General features: G+C 48.9%; 1 pseudogene; it reads left to right on the top strand.

Annotated features, from left to right (window-relative positions):
• Positions 1-1,594: 1,594 nt before the first annotated feature.
• On the top strand, positions 1,595-1,715 carry LOC134963896 (5S ribosomal RNA; annotated as a pseudogene).
• The last annotated feature ends 6,345 nt before the right edge of the window (positions 1,716-8,060 follow it).

Here is an 8,060-nt window from a genome sequence, read left to right as displayed (position 1 = left end):
CACACATATAATAAATTTACTTTTTCCCTAGTTAAAAATATATTCATTTTCTGTACATAGAATCAGTATACTTACCCAAACAATAGATCTTAATAATTCATTAAATTGATTATCCAAAGTCACATTTATATTAATATTTATATCCTTACGTTTTAATTTGTACTATTCCCTTATTTCGTATGTCAGTATTATACCCAACCAGTCTTATCAGCTCTTTTTTACAATTAATTCTTGTGATCGTCCCTGAATAAACACTGATTGGTCCTCTCTACCGTCACTCATGACATATCTACCAATGAGAACCAACTGACCGATAAACAATATGACAGGTCAGAATACTTATCAATCCCCTGTGGAGAACCAATCAGCAAACAGGACTACTGCTATAAGAACAATCAAGGGTCAGAATCCACTGACGCCCTGTGACCAAGCAATATTGCGAAACGTACGTCAGGAAGAAGGAAGAGAGGCCACAACCTCACGGTCACGTGGTGCGCACACGTGACCGCTACCAGCCGATCACGGCAAAGTTCGTCGCTACGGGAACCAGCATAACAGGAAGAACAGTGCGGCCGGAGTACAGCAGCGGGCAAACACGCGGGCAGACGCGGCCAGCACTATCCACCAGGTTTTCCCCTAACATCTCGTTTACACAAGTAGGATAAAACAAAATGACTGCACATACGGATTAGGTAATATCTTGACATAAGCATTTGTTTCTCTGTGCATGATAAATCTATACCCACGGGGCACAGAGAATATTTCATTATATGCATATGTATGAGCAACAGATAAAATACCAACAGTAAGTAAACAAGTGCATATTTGCTACCAAAATCACGGATGTTGATGCATCAACTATCTTTGGGAGCCTATCAAACACATAAATGTTTTTTTCTGTGTGTAATGCAGAAATCCATGCTCTTTTGAAAACACCCAATTGACTATATATGTGGCATATTTACTGTTGTGTTGTTCCCCCGCTGCCTGAAGGTGATTTATGGTGAGGCATTAGAGTCGGAGATATCACTGTTTAAAGATATATCTTACTGCATAATCCATAGTGTGTGTGTGATACATCCATTTTGGGAACCTACCTAACACATAAATGTTTTTTCTGTGTGTTATGCAGAAATCCATGCTCTTTTAAAAACACCCAATTGATGATATATATGGCACATTTTCTGTAGTGTTGTTTCCCCGCTGCCTAAAGGTGATTCATGGTGGGGCATTAGAGCTGGAAATATCACCATTTATGATATACCTTACTGCATAATCCATGTGGGATACATCTATTTTGAGGTTTTGGAGTCCAAATTTGGAGGCCTCCCTCTCTGCATAATTTAGAATTAGTCGTTCTATATATTCTTAATTATCTGTGCAGAATAGATGTTTCTTCTACTTGTACTTGCGACTACTTTTGCCGTGAATATTTAGATGGGTACCTGATTTTTGTGTTATAATTTTGTGTTATTGAGAAACAACTTTTGATTCTTTTTCATCAGCTGCCTAGACACTTGTGGTCTACACAATATCGCAAATTGGCTCTTACCTGTGCCCAATTAGGACACAGTGTGACTAGGGTGAGCATAAGGTCTGCGGTCATACCCCACTGGAGATGCCCAATCTCATCTGATCTTGGAAGCCAAGCAGTGGAGGGCCGGTTTAAGTACTTGGATGGGAGACCACCAAGGAACACCCTGGTACTGCAATTATTTGCTACCCCTTCTGTCACTAAAATAGAGCACTGATTCGCCTATCGGTCATGACCTATGATTTAACTACCTGCTAGGATTATATTCATTTAATCAGGAGTGCCGACCACTTGGACATTATATATATATATATATATATATATATATATATATATATATATATACATACATACACACACACACACACACACACACACACACACACACACACACACACACACACACACACACACACACACTGCTCCAAAAAATAAAGGGAACACTAAAACAACACATCCTAGATCTGAATGAATGAAATATTCTTATTAAATACTTTGTTCTTTACATAGCTGAATGTGCTGACAACAAAATCACACAAAAATTATCAATGGAAATCAAATTTATTAACCATGGAGGTCTGGATATGGAGTCACACTCAAAATTAAAGTGGAAAAACACACTACAGGCTGATCCAACTTTGATGTGATGTCCTTAAAACAAGTCAAAATGAGGCTCAGTAATGTGTGTGTGGCCTCCACGTGCCTGTATGACCTCCCTACAACGCCTGGGCATGCTCCTGATGAGGTGGCGGATGGTCTCCTGAGCAGTGGCGTAAGTTCGTCCCAGTCGCCCGGAGACATGATAAATGTTGGTGCCCCCCTACATATACACACACATACCATATGTAGCTATCCGGCACTAAGGGTGAACAGTAGCAGCGTGCTCAGGTACCTTTCCCAATAGTAATATAGATACACATACAAAGTGGACGCACTCCAAGTCAGTCATTACAATAAAACAGACACCAGCATACCATTATAGTACACCTACAGTGCTCCCTCATTCGCCAGCAGGTCTCGATGGAGATGCTTTGGCGCAGCGGTGTGCCGATATAATTAGTGTTCACTCTAGGATTTTTTTAGGGCAGGGTGCTGATCACGGGGAGGGCACATTTTTCCATTCGGGAGGGCACATTTTTAAGTTAGATGGGCAAACTTAGGTACATACTATAATGCTTGGTGCTCCCATTCCTATAGGCCAAAACATGGACAGTGCGCGCCATAGGCGCGCAGCAAAAATCTAGGGGCGTTGTTTCATGGGGAAGGGGCGTGGCCACATAATAGTGGCAATTCACATTACACCACACGGTAGTGCACCTAATACACATTGCACCAGGTAGAACCTCCTATACACACTGCGACAGGTAGAGCACGTTATACATATTGCGCCAGATAGAGCACGTTATACACATTGCGCCAGGCAGAGCACTGAGGCACACTGCACCAGGTAGAGAGCACTGAGGCACACTGCACCAGGTAGAGAGCACTGAGGCACACTGCACCAGGTAGAGAGCACTGAGGCACACTGCACCAGGTAGAGCGCACTGAGGCACACTGCACCAGGTAGAGAGCACTGAAGCACACTGCACCAGGTAGAGAGCACTGAGGCACACTGCACCAGGTAGAGAGCACTGAGGCACACTGCACCAGGTAGAGAGCACTGAGGCACACTGCACCAGGTAGAGAGCACTGAGGCACACTGCACCAGGTAGAGAGCACTGAGGCACACTGCACCAGGTAGAGAGCACTGAGGCACACTGCACCAGGTAGAGAGCACTGAGGCACATTGCACCAGACAGAGAGCACTGAGGCACATTGCACCAGGTAGAGAGCACTGAGATTGAAGTTTACAGCTGCAAAATACTTACAAGGTTAATTTAGCCCAGGGGGACTCTCATGTGCTTACCGGGTCCGGCGGCGCACGGCTGGGTCCGGCGGCGTGGCGGGGTCCGGCAGGCAGCAAACGGCGGGGCGGCAGGGTGCACAAAAACTGGCAGGGCGGGATTCGGCTGTCTAAAAAATGGGCAGGGCGCAGCGCCCTGTGAAAGACACCTAGCGTGAACACTAGATATATATTAAAAAAACACACAAACGCCTCATTCACTTAAACACACACACACACACACACGTCTCTTTCACTTAAACACACACGCCGCTTTCACACACACACACACACACACACACACATGCCTCCTTCACTTAAAAACACACACGCCGCTTTCACACACACACACACACACACACACACACACACACACACACACACACACACGTCTCTTTCACTTAAACACACACGCCACTTTCACACACACACACACACACACACACACACACACACACACACACACATGCCTCCTTCACTTAAAAACACACACGCCGCTTTCACACACACACACACACACACACACACACACACACACACACACACACATGCCTCCTTCGCTTAAAAACACACTCACGCCACTTTCACTTAAACACATACACATGCCTCTCACACCCACACACACACACATTCAGCACGGACACCCCTCCATATATTTCTAAGGTAGCTTGTGCCCAGACCAGGTGTGTGCTCTGTACATAGTCCTGTAGAATTGCTCAAATGCCTCCTTTAATCCTTTCCTGTCACACACATACCTCTCACTTACACACACACACACACACACACACACACACCTCTCACACACGTGTCTCTCACTTACACACACACATGCCTCTCACACACACATGCCTCTCACTTACATACGCATGCCTCTCACACACACATGCCTCTCACTTACATACACATGCCTCTCACTTACACACACACACATGCCTCTCACTTACATACACATGCCTCCCACTTACACACACACACACACACACACACACACACACACACACACATGCCTCTCACTTACACACACACACACACACAGCGGGATAGTTCCTCTACTATCCACGCCACCAACTATTACCTTTAGTAATCAGGTGGCGAGCGAAGCGAGCCACCGAGCCCGAAGTGTGGCGAGCGAAGCAAGCCCGCGAGGGTACTTTTCGGGTACCCTGTTCGCCCGTAGCTCCTCCCCCTGGTGACGTGTCTCCTCCCCTAGATACGTCAGAAGGTCCCTTCTCCCACTCCGAAATAGAATCAACCGTGCCTACCTTTGGCTATCATCAGGCTGACAGAGCACAGAGGAGCAGAGAGCTTCACTCGGCTGGCTTACTTAACTAGAAGGGCCCGGGAGGAGCTGCGCTCTGGAGCTCCCCCTAGCTGCAGCCAGTGCCAGCTCTCTGTATATACAGGAGGCAGCTTCCGTGTCACTGACACAGCTCCTCCGTCTGCAATAGCAGCGCGGTCCTCAGGCAGCGGGAGACAGTGGAGGAGATGTGCCCCCTTGCGGTCAGAAGCCCGGCGGCAGCCAACTCCACTGCCTCCCACAGTTCCGCCACTGCTCCTGAGGGATCTCCTCCCAGACCTGGACTAAAGCATCCGCCAACTCCTGGACAGTCTGTGGTGCAACGTGGCGTTGGTGGATGGAGCGAGACATGATGTTACAGATGTGCTCAATTGGATTCAGGTCTGGGGAACGGACGGGCCAGTCCATAGCAATGCCTTCGTCTTGCAGGAACTGCTGACACACTCCAGCCACATGAGGTCTAGCATTGTCTTGCATTAGGAGGAACTCAGGGCCAACCGCACCAGCATATGGTCTCACAAGGGGTCTGAGGATCTCATCTCGGTACCTAATGGCAGTCAGGCTACCTCTGGCGAGCACATGGAGGGCTGTGCGGCCCCCCAAAGAAATGCCACCCCACACCATTACTGACCCACTGCCAAACCGGTCATGCTGAAGGATGTTGCAGGCAGCAGAACGTTCTCCTTGGCGTCTCCAGACTCTGTCACGTGCTCAGTGAGAACCTGCTTTCATCTGTGAAGAGCACAGGGCGCCAGTGGCGAATTTGCCAATCTTGGTGTTCTCTGGCAAATGCCAAACGTCCTGCACGGTGTTGGGCTGTAAGCACAACCCCCACCTGTGGACGTCGGGCCCTCATACCACCCTCATTGAGTCTGTTTTTGATCGTTTGAGTAGACACATGCACATTTGTGGCTTGCTGGAGGTCATTTTGGAGGGCTCTGGCAGTGCTCCTCCTGTTCCTCCTTGCACAAAGGCGGAGGTAGCGGTCCTGCTGCTGGGTTGTTGCCCTCCTACGGCCTCCTCTACGTCTCCTGATGTACTGGCCTGTCTCCTGGTAGCGCCTCCGGGATCGGTATGAAATACCTCCAATTAAAATCCCGACGTTCAAAATCCCGACACCAATTGACCGATGGTCAAAATCCCGACACCAATTGACCGATGGTCAAAATCCCGACAAGGTCAAAATCCCGACATGGACAAAATACCGACATTTAAAATACCGACAAGGTCAAAATACCGACATGTAAAATGCCGACAGGTCAAAATACCAACACACGTTTTCTTGTTGTTTTTTGTGTGTATGTCGACATAAGTCAACATGGACACCATATAAAGTGTACCGCGTCCCCTTGCATGGCTCGCTGCGCTCGCTATGCTCGGCACACTATTATATTCCCCCTCCAGGTCCACTGGGATGGTAAAGTATGAACAAGTCGGTTTCAATAAAAAAAATCATGAAAAACTCATGTCGGTATTTTGACCTGTCGGCATTTTACATGTCGGTATTTTGATCTTGTCTGTATTTTGTCCATGTCGGGAATTTTGACCTCGTCTGGATTTTGACCATCGGTCAATTGGTGTCGGGATTTTGATTGGAGGTAAACTGACTGCATCCCGCGCCTCCATGCTCTGGACACTACGCTGACAGGCACATGCTGATACACATATGCCCCCAGTGGTGCCAGATACACATATGCCCCCAGTGGTGCCCATTACTCAATGCCCCCAGTGGTGCCATATACACATATGCCCCCAGTGGTGCCAGATAAACATTTGCCACCATAGTGCCAAATACACATATGCCCCCAGCGGGGCCAGATACACAAATGCCCCAGGCGGTGCCAGTCACACAAATGCCTCTGGCTGTGCCAGATACACATATGCCCCCAGCTGTGCCCCTTACTCAATGCTCCCAGTGGTGTGAGATACACATATAACCCCAGTGGTGCCAGATACACAAATGCCCCAGCAGTGCCAGATCCACAAATGCCCCCAGTGGTGCCAGATACACATATACTGCCAGCAGTGCCAGATACGTATATATGCCCCCAGTGGTGCCAGATACACATATGCCCCCAGCGGTGCCCCTTACATGATGCTCCTAGTGGTGCCAGATACACATATGCCCCCAGCAGTGCCAGATACATATATGCCCCCAGCGGTGCCAGATACATATATGCCCCCAGTGGTGCCAGATACATATATGCCCCCAGTGGTGCCAGATACATATGCCCCCAGTGGTGCCAGATACATATGCCCCCAGTGGAGCCAGATACATATGTCCCCAGTGGAGCCAGGTACATATATGCCCCCAGTGGTGCCAGATACATATGCTCCCATTGGTGCCAGATACACATATGCCCCCAATGATAACAGATACATATATGCCCCCAGTGGTGCTAGATACACATATGCCCCCAGTGGTGCCAGATACACATATGCCTCCAGTGGTACCCCTTACACAATGCTCCCAGTGGTGCGAGATACACATATGCCCCCCAGTGGTGCCAGATACATATGCCCCCAACGGTGCCAGATACATATGCCCCCAGCAGTGCCAGATACATATATGCCCCCAGTGGTGCCAGATACACAAATGCCCCCATTTGTGCTCACCCTCCTCTGCTGCCGACCATTCTCATCTCTGACGCTGAGGGGAGGAGAGCACAGTGCACGTCTCTCCTGTGCCTCACTCACTGTGTCCCTGGCTGTCAGCCAATCAAAGGTCACGGGCTGGCAGCCAATTAAGAGCCGGTCCACGAGCTCTGATTGGCTGACAGCCGAGAGGCATTTTAATTGACTGCCGGAGATGGGGACACGACACAGGGAGGGTCAGGAGAGACGCGAGCTGCGCTCTCCTCCCTTCAGCATCAGAGACGAGAATTGGCGGCAACAGCAGTAGGCGTGTGTGTAGGGGGGTACCGAACATTAGGGGGTGCCCCCCCGTGCGCACGCCAGTGCTGGCGCTACATAGCGTTACAGCTCTCTCCCAGGCTCTCAGGATGTGTCCCATGCAGTATTGCTGTCAAAGGCCTTGTTTCCCCATGTGGAGCCACCACCAATGGGACATGGGTGCTGCCATCTTGCCTGGAGTCAGCTGACTGCTACTCAACCAATCTCAGACCTGATTCCCTGTACATGACTCCTGTGACCTATATAAGTCTCTCTCTGGCCATGGTCCTTTGCAAGAACAACTTCTGCTGTAGTCTGCTTACTTGCTTCCTGTGTGCAGTTGTTCCAGAGTTAGTTCCGCAGTCCAGTGTGCTCCATCTGCTGTTGTCATTCTCTCAGTGTCAGTCCCTACTACTGGGCACTCTTCACAGTTTTCAGTGTGCTCCGGTATTACT

Source organism: Pseudophryne corroboree, chromosome 9 (assembly GCF_028390025.1).
Source record: "Pseudophryne corroboree isolate aPseCor3 chromosome 9, aPseCor3.hap2, whole genome shotgun sequence".
Lineage (NCBI taxonomy): Eukaryota > Metazoa > Chordata > Amphibia > Anura > Myobatrachidae > Pseudophryne > Pseudophryne corroboree.
This window is presented reverse-complemented; position numbering and strand designations above follow the sequence as displayed.